The sequence below is a fragment of the Herpailurus yagouaroundi genome, unplaced genomic scaffold, assembly GCF_014898765.1.
Source record: "Herpailurus yagouaroundi ecotype Mexico unplaced genomic scaffold, PumYag 248, whole genome shotgun sequence".
Taxonomy (NCBI): Eukaryota; Metazoa; Chordata; class Mammalia; order Carnivora; family Felidae; genus Herpailurus; species Herpailurus yagouaroundi.
Genome location: NW_024412465.1, coordinates 1,642,110 through 1,663,610, shown reverse-complemented (window position 1 = coordinate 1,663,610; position 21,501 = coordinate 1,642,110). Strand labels below are relative to the sequence as shown.

At 42.1% G+C, this 21,501-nt stretch overlaps 1 pseudogene; it reads right to left on the bottom strand.

Moving 5' to 3' along the window:
* LOC121020200 (trifunctional enzyme subunit beta, mitochondrial-like) overlaps window positions 1–21,501 on the bottom strand; it is an 86,844-nt pseudogene that overhangs the window by 9,445 nt on the left and 55,898 nt on the right.

Genomic DNA, 21,501 nt, shown 5'->3' with positions numbered 1-21,501 from the left:
TGGTTCTAATTGAAACACTGGGACAGTACCAGCTTTAGAAATACCTTCTCTGTTCATGTTAACCCTAAACAGCGAGTCAAGTTCAAAAGGCAAAGAGAAATGCAAATGACATGTTGTAGCTCAAATCATACACACACACACACACACACACACAGAAAACAGAGATGACTATACAAGTATAACATCAGGTATGGGTATGTCCAAAACACAGAATGTGAATAAGAAAATAAGCATGTTAACCCATGGACACACATACATGTATCTTCATTGATGGGATGTAACTCAAAGTTGGAATATAGCAGTCACAGCAGATGTATTGTTCAAATGATGGATACACATACTGTATGTTGGTGTCTGCCTGTACCTTTAGAAGGCCTGAAACTTACATGAGCCTACAAACGGGACATGGAAAGTGCAGTGGAACGCTTTAGGATTGAAACAATTGGACAGCTGTATGACCTGGTGTGATAGGAGCTTATGTCAAGGGTCAGTGTCCACGGAGCTCCTATGGAGAATTATTTTTCGTTTCCTTTCCTTTCTTTTTCTTTTCCTTTCCTTTTCTTCCCTTTCCTTTCCAGCTTACTTAATTATTTATTTGTTTACTGAATTAATCTCTACACCCAACATGGGGCTGGAACGGATGACCCCAAGATGAAGAATCTCATGGTCTTTTGACTGAGCCAGCCAGGTGACCCTGGAAAATGTTTTCTAAACAAAAACAACAAAACTGCACCACAAATGATAAGCAATAGAAGGCCACTTTCTGTGACAAATAGAGCATAAAAGAGTCTTACTTGCTGAGATTTTGACTGAAGAAATGGCAGTGAAATGATATTTATTGTTATGGACACATAAACGTGTATGAGTGTATATGTATGTATATGTAAGAATATGTATTCACCGGGTATACGTGCATACTAGGTGTTTTTACATGTGCAATTTTTGAATTTTTACAAGATCCCGTGAGGCACTTACTATATGGAGCTGAGGCAGTACACAGTCTGAGAGCTTAAATAATTTATAGGGTGTCAGGCAGGTAGTAAGTTACAAAGCTGGAAATCAACCCCGTAAGTTGTTTTTTAAATTTTTTTTTCAACGTTTATTTATTTTTGGGACAGAGAGAGACAGAGCATGAACAGGCGAGGGGCAGAGAGAGACGGAGACACAGAATCGGAAACAGGCTCCAGGCTCTGAGCCATCAGCCCAGAGCCCGACGCGGGGCTCGAACTCACGGACCGCGAGATCGTGACCTGGCTGAAGTCGGACGCTTAACCGACTGCGCCACCCAGGCGCCCCTGTTTTTTAATGTATTAAGTGAATTTACTGGTAGTGTCCACTACTAATCAGACCAAGAATAGGTTCCTACACCCTGGATGGTCATATGCTATTAACTAATGCACGAAAGAAACCTATTATTTAAAAAAGAAACAAAGAAATTAATAGTCTCTCATGTTTATACTAAACAGGCAGTACTATCTCTTTTTTTGAGGCAAATGCTTTCTAAAATTTATTTATTTTTTATCATTTACATCCATGTTAGCACATGGTGCAACAATGATTTCAGGAGTAGATTCCTTAAGCCCCTTACCCATTTAACCCATCCCCCCTCCGACACCCCCTCCAGTAACCCTCTGTTCTCCATATTGAAGAGTTTCTTATGTTTTATCCCCCTCCTTGTTTTTATATTATTTTTGCTTCTCTTCCCATATGTTTATGTGTTTTGTATCTCAAATGCCTCATATGAGTGAATTCATATGATATTTGTTTTTCTCTAATTTTGCTTAACATAATACCCTCCAGTTCCATCCACGTAGTTGCAAATGGCAAGATTTCATTCTTTTTGATTGCCGAGTAATACTCCATTGTATGTATATACCACATCTTCTTTATCCATTCATCTGTTGATGGACATTTGGGCTCTTTCCATACTTTGGCTATTGTTGAGAGTGCTGCTATAAACATGGGGGTGCCTGTGTCCCTTCGAAACAGCACACCTGTATCCCATGGATAAATGCCTAGTAGTGCATTTGCTGGGTCCTAGGGTAGTTCTATTTTTAGTTTTTTGAGGAACCTCCATACTGTTTTCCAGAGTGGCTGCACCAGCTTGCATTCCCACCAACAATGCAAAACAGATCCTCTTTCTTCGCATCCTCGCCAACGCCTGTTGTTGCCTGAGTTGTTAATGTTAGCCATTCTGACAGGTGTGAGGTGGTATCTCATTGTGGTTTTGATTTGTATTTCCCTGATGATGAGTGATGTTGAATATTTTTTCATGTGTTGGTTGGCCATCTGGATATCTTCTTTGGAGAAGTGTCTATTCATGTCTTTGGCCCATTTCTTCACTGGATTATTTGTTTTTTGGGTCTTAAGTTTCATAAGTTCTCTATAGATTTTGGATACTAACCCTTTATCTGATATGTCATTTGCAAATATCTTCTCCCATTCTGTAGGTTGCCTTTTAGTTTTGCTGATTGTTTCCTTTGCTGTGCAGAAGCTTTTTATTTTGATGAGGTCCCAGTAGTTCATTTTTGCTTTTGTTTCCTTTGCCTCTGGAGACGTGTCGAGTAAGAAGTTGCCACGGGCAAGATCAAAGAGGTTTTTGCCTGCTTTCTCCTTGAGGATTTTGATGGCTTCCTGTCTTACGTTTAGGTCTTTCATCCATTTTGAGTTTATTTTTGTGTACAGTGTAGGAAAGTGGTCCAGGTTCATTCTTCTGCATGTCGCTGTCCAGTTTTCCCAGCACCACTTGCTGAAGAGACTGTCTTTATTCCATTGGATATTCTTTCCTGCTTTGTCAAAGATGAGTTGGCCATATGTTTGTGGGTCCATTTCCGGGTTCTCTATTCTGTTCCATTGAGCTGAATGTCTGTTTTGGTCCCAGTACCATACTGTCTTGATGATTACAGCTTTGTAATACATCTTAAAGTCCAAGAATGTGATGCCTCCTGCTTTGGTTTTCTTTTCCAAGATTGCTTTGGCTATTTGGTGTCTTTTCTGGTTCCATACAAATTTTCGGATTGTTTGCTCTAGCTTTGTGAAGAATGCTGGTGTTATTTTGATAGGGATATGTAGATTGCTTTGGGTAGTATGGAATCTTTTCCCATTTTTTTGTGTCTTCTTCAATTTCTTGCATAAGTTTTCTATAGATTTCAGTGTATAGATTTGTCACCTCTTTGGTTAGATTTTTTCCTAGGTACTTTATGGGTTTTAGTGCAATTGTAAATGGGATCAATCCTTGATTTCTCTTTCTGTTGCTTCATTATTGGTGTATAGGAATGCAATCAATTTCTATGCATTGATTTTATATCCTGCAACTTTGCTGAATTCATGGATCAGTTCTAGCAGTTTTTTAGTAGAATCTTTGGGTTTTCCATATAGAATATCATGTCATCTGTGAAGAGTGAAAGTTTGACTTCCTCCTGGCCGATTTGGATGCCTTTTATTTCTTTGTGTTGTCTCATTGCTGAGGCTAAGACTTCCAATACTATGTTGAATAACAGTGGCGAGAGCAGACATCCCTGTCTTGTTCCTGACCTTAGGGTAGAAAGCTCTGAGTTTTTACCCATTGGGGATTGTATTAGCATTGGGTCTTTTCAAATATGCTCTCTGTACTCTCCCCCTGCCCCCCCCCCCCACTGCATCTCTGTCCTGTCTCTGCAAGCAAAAACCTCTCCCTGCCCTCCTCGGCTTCTGTCTCCCCCACTTCACCTCTCCACGCCGCGTACCTGCTTAATTCTCTTCTTCAGGTTGTGCAGATTGTTGTCTTAATCCTCCAATCAGTTTTCTAGGTGTGCAGGATGGTGTAGTGTTGATCTGGCATCATTTCAGAGGCAAGAGATGGAAAAAAATGCCCATGCCTCGCCACCATCTTGGCCCCTCTCTGCGCAATAGTGTCCTTAAAAAGAAGTTGCTTCTACCTAGGACAGAATTTGTGGTGAGGATTTGTGTCTGACCCTACAGGCGATGCTGATAGTTAGGTATGAGGGTCCTCACTTTGTCCATGAGGAAACTGGGCCCACAAGAGGTTAATCTGTCACCTGGTAAAACACCTAGCCAATGACAAAGTCCCTGCCCTGCCTCTTCCTTGTTCTGTGGTGTGGGCTCCATGATACCTGTGCACCTTTTCCTGCAGAGAGCATGTCCATTTCCATCCCTATTGGCCCTGCCCCGGCCCCCTGGGTGTATGTAGTTGCTTCCCTGTCTCCATTCCCCATCACCAGCTGTACCTGGATGCCCACATGTGTCTCTCTGTGGGCAGGTCCCACTTCTCTTTCCCTTCTGTCGCCCTACACATTTTGAAAGAAAGCAGTTGCTTTGGTGCCCTGCATTCACCCAAAGACAATGGGGGATCCAGAGCCTCATTTCAAATCCGAGTGAGATGGCTGGGCTCCACATCTTCTTTTATGTCTGCCAACACGGTCCTGCTCAGAGGAGTTGTGTCTAATTAGGAAGATACGGTGCCCATGGTAGGTTGTAGCGTTTAAACCGCTCAGATGCTATTATGTGGACAGTTCATCTGGCCGGCAGCCACAGACCTCACTGTGCCGAGCCCTGCTCACAGCCCTGTGAAGGATCCCCTACTTTCCACCAGGCAACTTCCTCTTTCATTTTATCAGATTATAATATTGGACTTAGTTGGACAGTGGGCTGTAATTCTTCTAGTGATCCCTCTGTGCGTCCAGACAAAACATTCTTGCCCAGCAGTCCCAGAATTGAAATTTTGCAGTGGGTCAGAATAGAGGACTCCCAGGGGCCTGAAAATGGATAAATGATCAGTTCCCAAGCTTGGTCCTGCATGAAATACTTTGACCTCCACTCAGGTATCATGCAGGCCTGTTTGAATGTCATCGTAGGAAGGGTTTTATCTGCAGGTGTGAGGAACAGCATGGAGTATCATTTTAGTACCCTGGCCAGTACATATTGCTTGGGGGTGGCTCCATCGTTAAATATTAAAGAAAAGAGTGAAGAAGGCATGAGATGAAATTGTCTGGAAACCCAGTGAATATTCTTCTACTCAGTGATGTTCTTTGCTAAGTAAAATGTGACTAACTAGCCCAATATTTTTGTTTTCATTAATTTGGTTCTCAGAGGACTTGAATAAGAATTGTCAATAGCGGGGTGCCTGGGTGGCGCAGTCGGTTAAGCGTCCGACTTCAGCCAGGTCACGATCTCGCGGTCTGTGAGTTCGAGCCCTGCGTCAGGCTCTGGGCTGATGGCTCAGAGCCTGGAGCCTGTTTCCGATTCTGTGTCTCCCTCTCTCTCTGCCCCTCCCCCGTTCATGCTCTGTCTCTCTCTGTCCCAAAAATAAGTAAACGTTGAAAAAAAAAATTAAAAAAAAAAAAAAAGAATTGTCAATAGCAATCTCTGGCCAAATCTGGCTTCTTCAGTGGTGTCTTGAAAACTTCTGCCCCTGTCTCATCCTTTCGGGCTGCTATAACAGATACCATGGACTCGGTGGCTTAATAAGCAACAGAAATTCATTTCTTGTGGTTGTGGAGGCCGCAAGCCCAAGATCAAGGCACAGGTAGATTCAGTGTCTTGTGAGAACCCATTTCCTAGTTCATAGATGGCCGTCTTCTTGCTATGTCTTCACATTGCCAAAGGGGTGGGAGATCTCTCTGGGGTCTATTTTATAAGGGAACTAATTCCATTTTGAGGGTTCTACCCTTATGACCTAAACACCTGCCAGAGGCCCCACCTCCAAATACCAACCCAGTAGGGAAAACCATTTAGAGGTGGGTTTTGGCTGGTCACAAACATTCATGCAATAGCACTCCTTAAGACTGGGCTGGCTTCTTGGCACCTTCCTGAAGGGGGATATGAGACAGACACAGGTAATGAATTGAGAAGCCTACAGTGTGTAGTGATTAGAAACCTCATTTTCCCCAGCTGAAAATGTCCTGGAATGCTAGAGCCTGTCTCCCTGGTGTCTACTGGGGCCATGACAGTGCTCTCAAAGAAAGCCAATTGTCACAATGGCTTGTGGTCTCTCATGGTTTGGGAAGGATACAGAGATACTGCCTGAGAGTTGTGACTTCATAGGTTGGAGGAGTGGGGTGTGGCTCACCTGAACTTTTGTGTGACATGTAGGGAACGTAGAAGTTTATGTAAGTGTAATGAGGAGGTACAGAGGTGCTGAGAAGGGCATAGGGTCAACAGAGGCTGCAGAGAGGGATTGAAGGCTTCCCTATACAGGCTTGGGGACCAGGGGTGCATGGCACACCTTCCCAGCAGGATAGATGACACAGATATGACCAAGTCCAGGATCCAGACCACACGGGTTTCTGTGTGAGCACTCAGGGAAGCAATGTGTATCCAGTCTTCCTTCTCCTGAGCACCGTGAAGTCATGGTGGTTTGCCAATGGACACAGATGTCATCTTGGAGATAAGTGTTTCTTAGTGGGGCCATGGTAGACTGAGCCTTTATCCAGAAGACCAAGCCATGTAAGAACATGAATGGAAGGAACTGTCCTGCTCAGATTTGATGGGTTGACAGTGTGTGATCATCTCCCTCTCTTAATGAAGTGGGGAGGATTAGATCTACTTTTCAATAAATCAAGATGTCATAACATTTGTTTGCACATCTGAGTATAAAATGAAAACATTTTCAAGTGGGGAAGAGACAGTGGAATGTAGGTAGATGCTTAATCTCATTCTCTGTTAATTAAGCAACTAGGTAAAATACGAATTAACAAGTTGCTTTTTCAATAAAGCCCACACAGTAACCTTGGCATTTAGGTCATTTTTGGTGAAAGGTTGAAGAGAAGTCAAAGTTTAGTTATATATTGTGTTTCTAGGGGCAAAAGAAGGGCATCCCTAAAGACATGTACAGGAATAATTCTTTCTAGACTGGAGAATGAGTTCTAAGGCTTGCCTTGGCTAAGTTTTCCAACGCACCTATGTTCTTGCAGCTGGCTCCGGGCAGTATAGCTCCCATGCGGTCTTTATGATAGAAACACCGCAGTGCGGACCATGAGAGTGAACACTTAGGGTTGTATTATTAAAAACATATTTTTGCTAGAGAGTTTTCAAAAATGAAATGTCTTGCTCCTATGGGTCTTAGGAGAGATCTGGCTAGTTTACAATATCACAATTACAGAACCTGGGAAACAGTCATTTATCTATGCGTATCAGTGGGCCTTGCACACAGATCTCTTTCCTACGGTGTCTTTTAAAAATGGCATAGCTTGTATACAAAAATGTTCTTTTGAGATTCTTCCGCACATATTTAACTGAAACCTAGGATGATCTCAGAGCTGTTTTTTATTCCCCTAATGGTTTAATTGCTATGGGAACCTATTCCATTCTCCACATCATAGTTACAAACAGAAGCCCTTTATTTTCCCAGATCCATGCTGGGGGAATATTCCATTTTGACCACATCCCAATTAGAGGGGGAGTCATAAGGGCCATGTGCAATTTTAAGTTTTAATAATTGTATATGAACAGAGGATTGATGCAGATACCTTAGTCTGATTGTTCATTCATCAAAACCCAATTCTTTGGAGGAACTCAGGGTCAAGTTCACAAACTCAATTTACAAAATTGCTCAGCAGTATCCAGGGAGCATTTTCACTAAGTTAGAAACTTGTAAGCCTGAAACTTGGAAATTTTGGAAGAATGAGTAAGGCATTTGCTCTTAATGGAACATGCTTTTATGTATAGAATGAGATTGTTTCAATCATATGCACACATGAGCTTTTTTTAAATTTTTTTTTCAACGTTTATTTATTTTTGGGGGGACAGAGAGAGACAGAGCATGAACGGGGGAGGGGCAGAGAGAGAGGGAGACACAGAATCGGAAACAGGCTCCAGGCTCCGAGCCATCAGCCCAGAGCCTGACGCGGGGCTCGAACTCACGGACCGTGAGATCGTGACCTGGCTGAAGTTGGACGCTCAACCGACTGCACCACCCAGGCGCCCCCACATAAGCTTTTTAAAGCTGAAGGGAACCCAATAAATATCACAGGCAGAACAACCTATCTAATAGAATGTTGGGTATTTCTTGATGGATTAGGTCCAAAATATATTTTCCCTACCCCAAGAAACATTACAGTATATTTTCTCATAAAATCCTGTAACAGGTTTCTTTTTCATGTCCTTCATCTATCAGTAGTGAGGTTTGTTTAAGATATAAAATGAGGGGCGCCTGGGTGGCTCAGTCAGATAAGCATTTGACTTCAGCTCAGGTCACGATTCATGGTTGGTGAGTTTGAGCCCCGCGTCGGGCTCTGTCTTGACAGCTCAGAGCCTGGAGCCTGCTTTAAATTCTGTGTCTCTGACTCTCTCTCTCTCTCTCTCTCTGTGCCTCCCCTACTCACCTTCTGTCTCTCTCTGTGTTTCTCAAAAATAAACATTTTTTTAAAAACCACAGAGATATAGTTCACAAATAAGTCATGGCTTTCACTATGCAAATATAGCTCTTAAAACAAAAAGACATGAGAGGAAAAGTCCAGGCATGTGTGGGTAGTGGCTCAATCAATTAAACATCCAACTCTTCATACCGCTGAGGTCATAATCTTGTGATTGTGGCATTGAGCCCCAGGTCAGGCTCTGTGCTGAGCGGACCCTGCTTGGGATTTGCTCTCCTTCTCTCTCTAACCCTGTCCCATGTGCACTCTCTCTCAATAAGTAAATAAAACTTAAAAAAAATAAAGACATGAAAAGTAGTCCATGTCCTTTAGCTTTTCTATTGATCACCAATTATCCCATCATATTAATTGATGAGTCCCCAAGTTAGTGCATTGCTACCTCTATTAATATCCTTTTTCCATACATGTATCGGTGTGTTTCAGGATGAGTCTATTCATTCTTCCCAACGATTAATTGTCCATTGCGAAACAACAATTGTACCTGACCAAAGAATTTACCTAAGTCTACTGTAAGGTGTTTCTCTATAAACTCCTAGCATGTTTAACTTTACAAGGTACCAGACATTGGATGATAAACCATAATTTTCAAAAATATTTATTCTAAGTCATTTCTGATAACTTTAAATGCAATAAACTTTTATACTGATCTTATCGTAGCCCAACCTGGTAAATTCTACCATTTGTTCAATAATTGGTGTGCTGATTGTTTGGGGGTTTCCACGTAGCGATCATTTCATCTCCAAGCCATTCATTTGTTTTCTTTCCAGTCCTTATCCTTTCAATTTATGCATGCATTTATTTTGTTATGACATAGTATGTGTCCTTCCGTGCATAGTACAACAAGAATGATTTCTGTCTTGTATTTGCTATGAACTATCATGAATGAGTGTTGAATTCAAAGTTCACTAAATGTTCTCCAGGGAAACTCTGACTTTTTTTCTTAAAAAATATCATATGTATAGCTTGTAACCAATAATAAGGTAGGTGTGTAATATTGTGAGTCCATTCCAGTCCTTGTGAAGACTAAAAATTAACCTGCTTTTAAGAAGATACTGTTGAAAGGATATATATAAGGATTAATTTGGCCACTAATCCTTAGAAATTATGGTGTCATTCATACTTTATCCGGACAAATTATTGATAGTTTCTTACTGAATTATGACACATAATGTGTCCATGCTACAGTTCATAATACTGAAGTGGATTGAGTTAGTGGTAGCATTAAGATAACACCATGCATAATAATTTATTTATCGGTTTTCTTGAATGACATTGATAAGTATCAGTTGGTAGAGGTACAAAATTTCAAGAACGTCATGTCTTGTATAAATTTGCTGCAGTATAGGGGCGCCTGGGTGGCTCAGTCGGTTAAGCATTCCACTTGGGCTCAGGTCATGATCTCATGGTTGGTGGGTTCAAGCCCCACATCAGTCTTGTGCTAACAGCTCAGATCCTGGAGCCTGCTTCGGATTCTTTGTCTCCTTCCATCTTTGCCCCTTTCCCACTCACGGTCTGTCAATCTCTCTAAAAATTAAATAAACATTTAAAAAATAAATAAATTTGGTATACTGTAATGTTAATGCAGTGTTCATACAAATTACATGCCTTTCCTGAAAGCACCTGTTCCATAATAAAATTAGTGAGTGTCCCTAGATGTTGTTGTGGAGGGACATACTGGACACTGCACAGACCTGAACCATGTCACTGGACCGAATCAGGTGGCTTTGTCCATGTGGAGTCAGGGGACAAATAAGGTTGACTTCAAGTCTGCGGTTCACACATAGCTTCTGGTTGAGCCTGCTACATGCTTTCCAGTTGAGGCCACTAGTGTGTACTTGTTCTCCCGAATTTCCTGTCCTGCTGCAATGTGCTTTGGTGGCTAGTGTCATATGGATATCATCCTCTTCCTGTGAGAAGCCCCCCAAGGTGACTTTTAGAAAAGAATGCACACAAATTCAGATCAGATGGGCAAGCATCACTTCCCAGCATGTCTGCTGTTTCATAGTGAAATGAAGACTTCTAATCTTCAGGGTAAGAATGTGATCTCCAAGCAGGGTTTTGGTCATCATGTACTGAAATCCTCTGTAATTGAATGGTCGGGAGGTCTCATCAGGGCCCCCATTTAAATCATATATTTATTGGATATTTTAATCTCTCTGTGTTTTGTTCAACTCACAAGTCGCCAAGTCTTCTCCAGAATGACATGAGAACTTTCAATGAGGGCCCATTTGGACAAAGTCATTGTCTCTGCTGATTAGCGATGAGAACTCTGTGTTCACTTAGAATAGGCAATTATTTGTTTGCAAGAATTGAGGTCATATTCTTTCCCATTTGTTGCATCTTGTTAGAAGGAATTCAAGTTTGCTATTCGGACAGGTGTCCTACGCCCAGCCTTGTCACGACATTTTGCCTCTGGAAAGATATTACCATTGTGCATACTTAAGGACAAAATATGGGTGACTCTTCCTTTGGGACAGAAAGAGGTCCATCTATTTTGTGCAGAAAGAGGCCAAAATACAGATTCCATTAACTCCTTTAACTTTGCTGACATAGTGTCCTTGTTTACCAACAAAATAACGTATTCAAGAGAACTCCTGAGTTGAAATGAAATTCTCAGGGATTTCCTGAGGTTCTGATTTTAAAATCTTCCAAAGAACGGTGTTGGCTTGAGGTCCTCAGTGTGTTCCTTTAGGTCATGCAAGTGAAAACCTCGCCTCCCAATGACGATGGATGCTTACCACTCCGTACTCCTCATTTCCACAGCCTTTCTCTATACCTTATTTTAGTATCATGAATTTGCAGCACCCTGGGATGGAGACCCTCCTTCGTGATACAAACATTTTCTAGAGTAAATCAGGCCTCAGGGTTTAAAACATTATATGTGAGTAATCTCCCTCCAACATGTTTCCAGGGAGAAACAGATGCCATCTGGGTCCTGGGAGCTTTAAACACGAAGAATCCAGATTTAGTTTAAATAGGTACCACCCTCTGCTTTGGCCATGATCCCAAGCTTTGGGACTCTTTCTCTGTATACAATTTCTTACTAGTCAAAGACCTATTTCATGAAGCTTACCAGTAGTATTTTTTTCTAATAACAAGTGGTGGTAGAAAGACACTTAAGAAATTACTCTCAGGCCTGAGAGAGAGAGAGACTGAGGAAAAGTTTCTTCTCATTTTTAGCCAGTGTGCCTGGAGCTCAGGGTCAAGTTTGTATATAATTATCGATTCCCCAACTTATTTTTTTAATGTATGTATTCACTTTTATTTTAACTTCTTGGCTTTTGCCTTCTTAGTCAGTTCTTAGTGGTTTGGGATTTTCTCTATCCAAATCATTTATTATTGAGCATTTTCAAATATTTGTACTATAAAATATTAAAGAGATCACTTTATAGTTTTACAGTAAAATAAGATCACTTTACAGTTTTTTTTTTAATTTTTTTTTCGTTTTTTATTTATTTTTGGGACAGAGAGAGACAGAGCATGAACGGGGGAGGGGCAGAGAGAGAGGGAGACACAGAATCGGAAACAGGCTCCAGGCTCCGAGCCATCAGCCCAGAGCCCGACGCGGGGCTCAAACTCACGGACCGCGAGATCGTGACCTGGCTGAAGTCAGACACTTAACCGACTGCGCCACCCAGGCGCCCCATACAGTTTTTTAAACTTAATCTAACCTTCATGTATTCGAAAGCGCTAGGCCAGACATCGACAGCAGCAAATGTTTTCTGTTTGGGACCAGAAAGTAAGTACTTTTGGCTCTGGGGGCCTTGTGATCCCCATTGTAATTACTCGGTTGTGCTGTTGTAGAGTGGAATTAGCTACAGGCAACACTTATCCAAACAGGCAAGGCTATGTTCAATAAAACTTGATGTGTAGACACTAAATGTTGAATTTCATATAATTTTCACATACCATGAGATATTGCCCTTCTTTTAATTTGTTCCCTGATGATTTAAAAATATAAAACCCGTTCTTAGTTTGTGGGCTAAATGAAAACAGGCAGGGGGCAATGAGTCACAGTTGCCCAAGCCCATTCTGAGTCAATCCCAGTATCAAACTTGATGAAGTGCCCATTTTGGATCATACCTAGTAGGAACATTGAACAGGTGCTTATTCTGGATGTACTCAGTACCTATCGTGAAGTGGTTCCCCTTTTCGATTGTAGATAGTGCCTCCCTTGAAGAGATGTCCATTCTGGATTGTACTGACTATCTACTTGGATTGGGTGTCTAACTTGAAGCGATGCCCATTCTGGATCATACCCAGAACCTACCCTGAAGAGGTGCCTATTCTGTACTGACACCAGCACGTACCTTGAAGAGATGCCCATTCTGGATCATAATCAGTATTGAACTTGACAGGTTACCCATTCTGGATCATACTCAGTACTTTGCCCTATCTGGATCGTACCCTGTACCTACTTTGAAGAGATGCCCCTTCTGGATCACACCCAATACCTAACTTGAAAGGGGGTTGCCCATGCTCGATCATACCCTAATACCTAACTTGAAAGGGTACCCTGACAATCCTGCATTCAGCACTCCGAGTTTCTCACACATCTGGACAAAGCATCAAGAAACACTATATTGTCTCATGTATTTACATTGAGAGGACATTTTTGTTTGTGTCCTTGAGGGAAAGTACATGGGAGTTATTTACTCATATTAAAGAACAAGTTTTGAGAAGATAAACCACATATGAAATAATGTAGGCATATACCTTATATTGATTTTGGATAACTAAACGTATTCAGTAACACCAAAGAGCAGACAGGTGATTTATTAGGGTGATGTTTTTTTTTTTTTTTTTCATAAAACAAACCATTCGGGTTTACTTAATGATAATCTCATTCTGCCTTAAAAAAAAAAAAAAAGTATGACCATTTTCATGAATACATTGCCGTTGCATATTTTTTGGGAAAATGTTCAACTGTCTTGTGATATATGTGGATTTCCAACAAACCCAAAGTGATAAAGTTTAGCATTCACTTTTTTAAATCTTTTTTAATGTTTATTTATTTTTGAGACACAGAGAGACAGAGATAGACCATGAGCAGGAGAGGGGCTCAAAGACAGAGGGAGACACACAATCTGAAGCAGGCTCCGGGCTCTGAGCTGTCAGCACAGAGCCCATCACGGGGCTTAAACCCATGAACCATGAGATCATGACCCGAGCCAAAGTCGGACGCTTAGCCATCTGAGCCACCCAGGCGCCCCTACTTAACATTCACAGGACATTCACTCTGCCATGTCTAGAAATCTGCTGTCTTCTAGCACTGCTGTGGAATGCTTCTCAAACATCACCAAGACTTCCTGATGACAATTTCAACAAAATCTTCTCATTCCTCATCACAAATAATGGAATAATATTGGCAGGCCCATGATGGATCACTTCAAGCTCTGGATATTGTCCCCCCAAGTCCTGATGGGGAAGGCTGGTATAACTTTTTCAAACAATTGCCTCTGACCATGAAATTTGTTTAAACATTGCCCTCCAGTCCCTCTTATCTACTTAATGAGCATGCATTGATTACCCATTGTATGCTAGACTTTGTGCCTGGCTCTACGGGAGCAAGTGTTTCTGCTCCACTCTTACACATGAATAATTAAGGTGGAAATACGTTCTTCATTTACTTGAATTTCATGTTTAAAAAGTACTGGGCGAGCTACCAAGTCCAGTTTGCTATTATACTACACTTGAGTAAATCCATACCAATCTAGATCTGCCATGTTCGAATACCAAAGTGAGCACTTGGATTTAACGTTTATTTATTTTTGAGACAGAGAGAGACAGAGCATGAACGGGGGAGGGGCAGAGAGAGAGGGAGACACAGAATCGGAAGCAGGCTCCAGGCTCTGAGCCATCAGCCCAGAGCCCGACGCGGGGCTCGAACTCACGGACCGCGAGATCGTGACCTGAGCTGAAGTCGGACGCCCAACCGACTGAGTCACCCAGGCGCCCCAGCACTTGGATTTAAATGTCAAGGTTTGGGGCGCCTGGGTGGCTCAGTCGGTTGAGTGTCCGATTTCAGCTCGGGTCATGGCCTCACGGTTCGTGGGTTCGAGTCCCACATCAGGCTCTGAGCTCATAGCTCAGAGCCTGGAGCCTGCTTCAGATTCTGTGTTTTCCTCTCTCTCTGCCCCTACTCCGCTCGCACTCTGTCCCTCGCTGCCTCTCAAAAATAAAACTAATAAAAAAAAAAATAAATGTCAAGGTTTCTGAAACTCTCCAAATGATATGTTCAACATTGCGTAAGCAAAACGCATTTTAAAGTTATATTTTGCCATACATCACCAAATCGTGAAATATCTTAACTGCACACACTGCCAATTAACTTACCACTTAGCGTAAGAATATATGATGAAATCAATGAAAGCTGATTATTTCAACATGCACTTTTCGAGGTGACTCTAAGTCTGGCATTTAGACCCAGGTAACAGACATTTAAATACCCAAACATGACTACCGCATACATTTAATCTTGAAAATTAACTCACACAAGATAGCTTCCCATGCTGATTGCATCATCCGTAAATGACTGTAATCCAACGGCATCAATATTGATGAACTTCTCGAGTTTGGAATTGCTATTGCTGAATTTCACTACGTTCCTTGGCGCTTCTGAAATGGAAATTCTCTCGATCTCGGGAAAGTTCCATTATCAACGTGCCCAAAACCGGTCACATGCAATGATGTAGGTGATAAGAAAGAGCAGATGTGTGAATTGAATCATGTTATATGCATTTAGCTCTGTCTGTCTCTTAAGTATGCCTGAAAAGTCTGTCTTTTGACAGGCCCTGCAGACATAACCAGGGACCATTATTTCCTGTGAAGACCCCCTCAGCAATCAGAGTTAACTTTTGGTTATATTAAAGTAGCAATCTACTTACTTAACTACCTATTTCAGAAGTCCTCCCACGGAAGTTCACCCTGAGTGAGGGGTGATTTTGCCAAAAATTCAGGGAGCCCGAAGACCTTGGACCATCGTCAGTATGACACCCACAACAAAACAAATAAGATGTTATTTTCACAGGCAGAAAAGCTAATGTGAAGAAGGCAACTTTCCTTTCCCTTGATCTTAGACGCACAGGTCTGGGGACTGTGAAGGGTTTTGGTTGGAAGTGTGCCTTTCATTTAGAGATATATTCCAAAGCTATGGACCTATCACTTAGGCACTACCCAAAGCTGTTTGTGTTTTTATTTGTTTCCTTTGGCTCTAGAATTGGGAAAGTGCCAAATAGGTATGGGCTTCCGTTCTGCAGATTTGAGACAATTTCCATGTATTGACATTTATCTGGAAAGAGTTGCACAGGGACAGGCAAAGTGTAACAGAATACTTTTTTTTTTTTTTACTATGACAGAAGGGTTCAGGGATTTTTAATATGGTTTTCAGGTGGGTTTACATGCTTCACACTCCGGTCTCTTCCCTTTCAGTCTTAACGCTGTTCTGCCTTGTCGGCAGACTTAATGTAAGTTAAACATTACAATCTCAGGTAGAGTGAAGATGGGTAAGTGGACATACATGGGTCAGTGGGTTCCCAAGGTGGCACCTGTGCCCACCCAGCCATCCAACCCAGACTCCCTGGTAAGAGGCAATTTTGAGGGACACGAAAAGCTGTTACCCACTGAAAGATGTAACAGAAGAAAGTCACACCGGTTGAAGTAAAATGCTTAATCCCAGGGGAAGGAATGTCCAACCTGATGCTCCGTGGCTACCAATAGGAGCCATGTGTCCAAGAATGTCCAGGTTGGGGAAGATACCATTTGATTGTGTAAGATCTCCTAACAGTTGTGGACAAAGTCTTGGATGGGCTTCTTGGGTGGGATATTGATAATATTGGACCTGCTGCTGGTCTATGTGAGCTCTAACTGTACAATGGGACATCAGTGTGGAATTTAACATGCTGGATTCACTCAGCCCATATTCACACTGTCCCCAAAGATCACCCTAGTGGGTATTCTCTGATGCCAGGTAGGAGCAACCTGGACACGCTGGGCTGGTACTTTGCTAATGATCCTCAACCAGCAACAGTTGGAGTTGATATAAAATGTCCCAGCTTCTTGGCCCCTTCCTTGGACAACTTTGATACATTTTCTCCTAGAGGATTGAGTCCCTGCTTTCCACAGGGGTACTCACTTGTTAACACAGTCTTCATTGGCTTTTCTCTTTCCTGTCTCACCAACCCACACCTTCCTTAAGAAGAACCACCTCTCAAATAAATGATGTGAGTCCTCATCCTTACCTGGGAGGGTGGATTTGTTTTGGGGGGAGTCACAAGACAGTGCCTGTGATGGAGAAGCAGGACCGTCAGTGCACTGAACCGGTCGGTGAACACATCCACCAAGGGCTAGTACTACTGTCGTGTAACTTGAATTAACACTCAGCTGAAAGATGCGTTTGATGGAGCCTACATAATAAGGAGAATGTCGACCCTGCATTTTATGAGATTTAGTTCCAGACCCTGCATTATCATTTGCCACCCTCTCACACACAGACACTCACACATTATCCACTGCTTTGCTCCATCAAGGAGCGGTGGTGTTATCTAGCATCAGGTTGCAGGTCTCTGTTGGTGGAATAGTAGGTTGCACATTTCTGGTTGAAATACTAATCGTATCATTTTCTGACTCTGTGGACCAAGCAAGTGAGATCAGTAATTTTCTATCTGGGCTTCAAAGATAAGACTTTGGACGGCAGTTCCTGAAAATGGACTGTGCTTATTTAGGTCATCCAGAAAACACTCAAAATCCTCTGTGATTCTGCCTCCCTGGCCCAATTTAGCTCTTGGCAGACTTTAGGGGAATGGGCCCAACAGCTCTTCGTGTGTAGGAGTCAGCTTCGTGCACTAAGGGAAGGGTTGCTCATTGTTGTAACTCTGAACTGGAGGTCTGGACAGCCCAAGGGTAGGATTTCCCTTGGATCCTAAGCCAAAGTTCTCGGTAAAACGAGATGTAAAAATGTAAAACAAGTCAATAGCAACAATAATGGTAAAGAAATAATAATAATATCTTGGACATTGGGAAAAGCTGCCTCTCAGACTCCATTTCATGTAGAGCATAGCAGGAGGCTTGTCTGAATATAACGCGACCCCAGAAGTACACTGGTAAAACCATTTTCTGGGTGTAGGTAATTAGGGAAGACACTGCACGTAGCAGTCAAGGCCATCAGGGAACAGATGACATACACAAACTGGGTCACTGTGCTACACGTCTGAGTTTTAACATCACGCTGAACTTTCCTTAATTGGAAAAAGATTTACATTATATTTTAATTGTCTGTTTGCTTGTAGCTTTCACTTGTAAAGTCCCTAGTACACTGGAGCTAATCAATGCATAGATGTTTTTCAATGAAAGAATACATTGTGTGTGTGTGTCTGTGTGTGTGTGTGTGTGTGTGTGTGTGTGTGTTGTTCCACGTGATAACTTTTCACTAATCCCTGAGTACTCCATTGTATATATGCTTTCTTTTACTTGGTCCAAGTGATATAACAGAAAAGAGCTTTCCCACATGTGCCTAATAGCTCAACAATAGCAACAGCAATAACAAAACACTCAAAATGGTGAATGTGTGCTATGTGCCTTTTTGGGGGGGGGCAATATGTAAGGAAGCATTACCATATACAGACTTGGATGCAAAGAACACAGTGTGGCAACTGATGGGTTTATTTCAACAATTCCCATACTGCCTCATCTGCCTGATCTACTCTACTGTAATCTAAGTAAATGCTATAAGGAATAACACACGGTTTCCCAACCAATGCTCGATTCAAGAGTTGAAGCTGAACTTTGACTCAATAAAGTGAAATTAACAGGCAATGACTGTAAAGACTGGCGATTGAAAATAATTAAATATGGATACCCAGTGCTGCTGTAGACACAAGTTAGATGATAATACATGGAAAAACTTGGATATTTCCTCTTAAGCATTTACATATCCATCATTACTAATGTGTAACTGACATTTTGTAGTTTTCTGTCACTTTTCCATACAGAATTTCCCACGTTTACAATTCCGTACACCTTGCCTGGGTGCTTTAATTTCCACAGTTTGTTGGAATGAATTACAAATGTCTGTCTAGTAAACTTCTGTGACAATCCTGGTGATACAATATGTTGCTGTTGGTGTTTCAAGCTGGTAAGAACAAACCCAGGGTCTTCCTATGAATACAAAGTTTTGGAATAGGGTGGATCTGAGTTGGAAGTCCTTCAAATGATTATAATTACCCAGGGCACTTCATTACAACAACGTTCTTGTCTAGGGGAAGTCCCAGGATATAGCACTCAAAACACAAAGTGATAAACAGTAGTGACCTTCATTATCTTCCTAGTGTATGTATTTGGCCAAAAAATACTTGACCTACAACCAGTCTTTTCTATTAGTTCTCATTCTTTGGATGTCATGCAATTGCCTAATTCCGAAATCTCAAGTGTTATTATAAAAATTGTTTGTTTCTTCTGGTAATTGTTTTTACATCCTAACGCCTTTTTATAGCAATCAATTTTCTGTAAAAGAAATGGTAACCTAAGTGATTTTTAAAAATGAAGGCTTGGATCTCTTTTAATGCCTTTTATGACCAAGAATCTTTGGTTAATGCTTAATAACTTTTACTGTCAAGACATCCTTTTTAATCTCACACCTAACCTTCCCTTGTTGGCACTTAAATCCATTTATTCCTGCTCTATGAAGATTAGGAAGAGTTGGCCAGAGTTCTCTCCATAATGACTCTTCATTTGCTTGACGACAGTTACTGAGTCAGCCTTCTGAGTAAATGTCTCCAACCTTCTTTGCCTTCCCTCAATGCCACTTTCACTGTTGCTCACATAAGTTGTCCTAGATGCAGTGATGTTACCAAAGCAGGGGTGAGCTGCCTGTGAATATCTCATTGTATAGCTTCCTCCCCCTTCTCTGGAAATGGTACCTGAGAGAGGTTGGCCCCAGTGGTTATGCCCAAGTTGCATGAGCATTGCTCTTTTGGGTAGCTGATTGTTTCAAGGTTGAGTTGATTCAAGGTGGAGTCAAGGTTGATTGATTCAAGATTGACTGATTCAAGGTTGGTTGACTCAAGGTTGATTGATTTAAGACTAATTCAAGGTTGGCTGACTCAAGGTTGATTGATTTAAGACTGATTCAAGTTGGATAGTTGACTGATCTGTGGCCAATTCACATTGGACCTTCATCAGGTTGATCGAGAGACTAAAATTTGGGATTCAGATTCAGGGGCCGGCACTTCTGCACCCTGCGTTGTGTTTGTGGCTATTCTCTTGGAGATGCATGATCTTCATCAGGTGAGGTCTCCGGAGTTGCCCTTGTCCCTGGGCTTCAGGTGTTTTTCCAACCCTTTCTGTCAGTGAGAAGCCTAATCATAATTCAAATTCCCAATTAGGGCTTCAGGTAGCAAAAAAATAATGTCTGCTTCTTTTTTTTTTTTTTAACGTTTATATTTTTGAGTCAGAGAGTGAGCAATGGAAGGAAGGGAAGAGAGAGAGGAAGATACAGGATCTGAAGCAGGCTCCAGGCTCTGAGCTGTCGGCACAGAGCCTGATGTGGGACTCAAACCCACAAACCGTGAGATCATGACCGGAGCTGAAGTTGGACACTTAACTGACTGAGCCACCCAGGCGCCCCAAAGTCAAAAGTATTCTAATACACGTTTCAATGACTCCCCTCTGAAAGAAAAAAAAAATGCTGCCCAGGTTCTTGTGGAGAGATTAGGTGACCACACAATACACCTGTCTGTTATTCTGGAGGAAGACGTGGGACTGTCCAGATCTACGTATAAGCATCAGAGGTGGCACAGTTGACACTTGTCTAAATTACTTGTTTACACCTCAGTCTCCCACCTCTGGTGAGGTCTCCAAAGGAAGGGATAAGGCTTTAGGGACTTTGGTTCTGTGACACCCTCCACTGGGATGGAGGGGCAGGTTCCCAGCACATGCTGACAGAATGAAGGTTTTAACAAGTAAAAATAAATGAGTCCTGTCCTTTGCAAAGAAAAGTGAATTGCAGGCGCTTTGACTAAAACTCCATAACCACGAGAAGAAATAACCTAGTGTGTGCAGCATGAAGAATATTTACAATGGAGATAAAACAGCTCTTGAGAGCCGATAGTAAGGATCGAGGTATGCTTGATGCTTTTCCTGCGTGATCACATTAGTAACGAGAAGAAACATACAGCTCCAACCAAAAGATAACCCATCTGGACGTGTTTATATGGAGAGGGGAGAGGGAAAGGTTTGGTTAAGAATAACTACAGGGAGGTGGTTGTGGTATTTATACCACTATCCCCATACTGCTTATCTCTCATCCTGCTCTATTATTATTATTTTTGTGCTTATCACAGCCTAACAGGACACAATTTATATTTAGTCATCTGTTTATTTTTGTCTCTCTACATCCTGCATAATTCAAGAAGCCCAGGATCGTGTCTGTCCTGTTCCCTCTGGCATCCACAGACCCATAATCGTGTCTGGTACATGACAGGACCCGGTAGTTCTTGTTTTGTGTTGATGGACTCCACAATGAGTAGAGATTCTGTGTGGGAGCTTTGTCTCCTCAGGGACTTTTGCAAGGAAGGACTTAGATTCGTGTCATGGATGAAGTTGGTGAGCTGGGGAACGGGCATTTCGGTCTCTAATTTCTTACATTCCTTTAGCTGCATCAGCAAAAGCACCTCATTCTCTCTTAGGAGAAAGGGTTTGACCAGCTAGTGAAGGAGTAGGAGAAAAACTCCTCCAGACCTTTGCCTTATCCACCCAATCACCTTCAGGGCCATCGCAAAGATCTTCAGTAACTAGATGGATCCGTCCACGCCTCAGAATATTTCCACATCTGCTTTGGTGTATCTAATAGTTTCTTACAGAGGACTTTCGTTTGGGGGAGGGAGAGTGGTTTAGATAGATTTTTTCTTTTGCCATAGGAAATAATAACTTTAAATTTAAAAATGTAGGGGCGCCTGGGTGGCTCAGTCTGTTGGGCGTCCAACCTCCGCTCAGGTCATGATCTCACGGTCTGTGGGTTCGAGCCCCGCATTGGGCTCTGTGCTGACAGCTCAGAGCCTGGAGCCTGCTTTGGATTCTGTGTCTCCCTCTCTCTCTGCCCCTCCCACACTCAAGCTCTGTCTCTCTCTCTCAA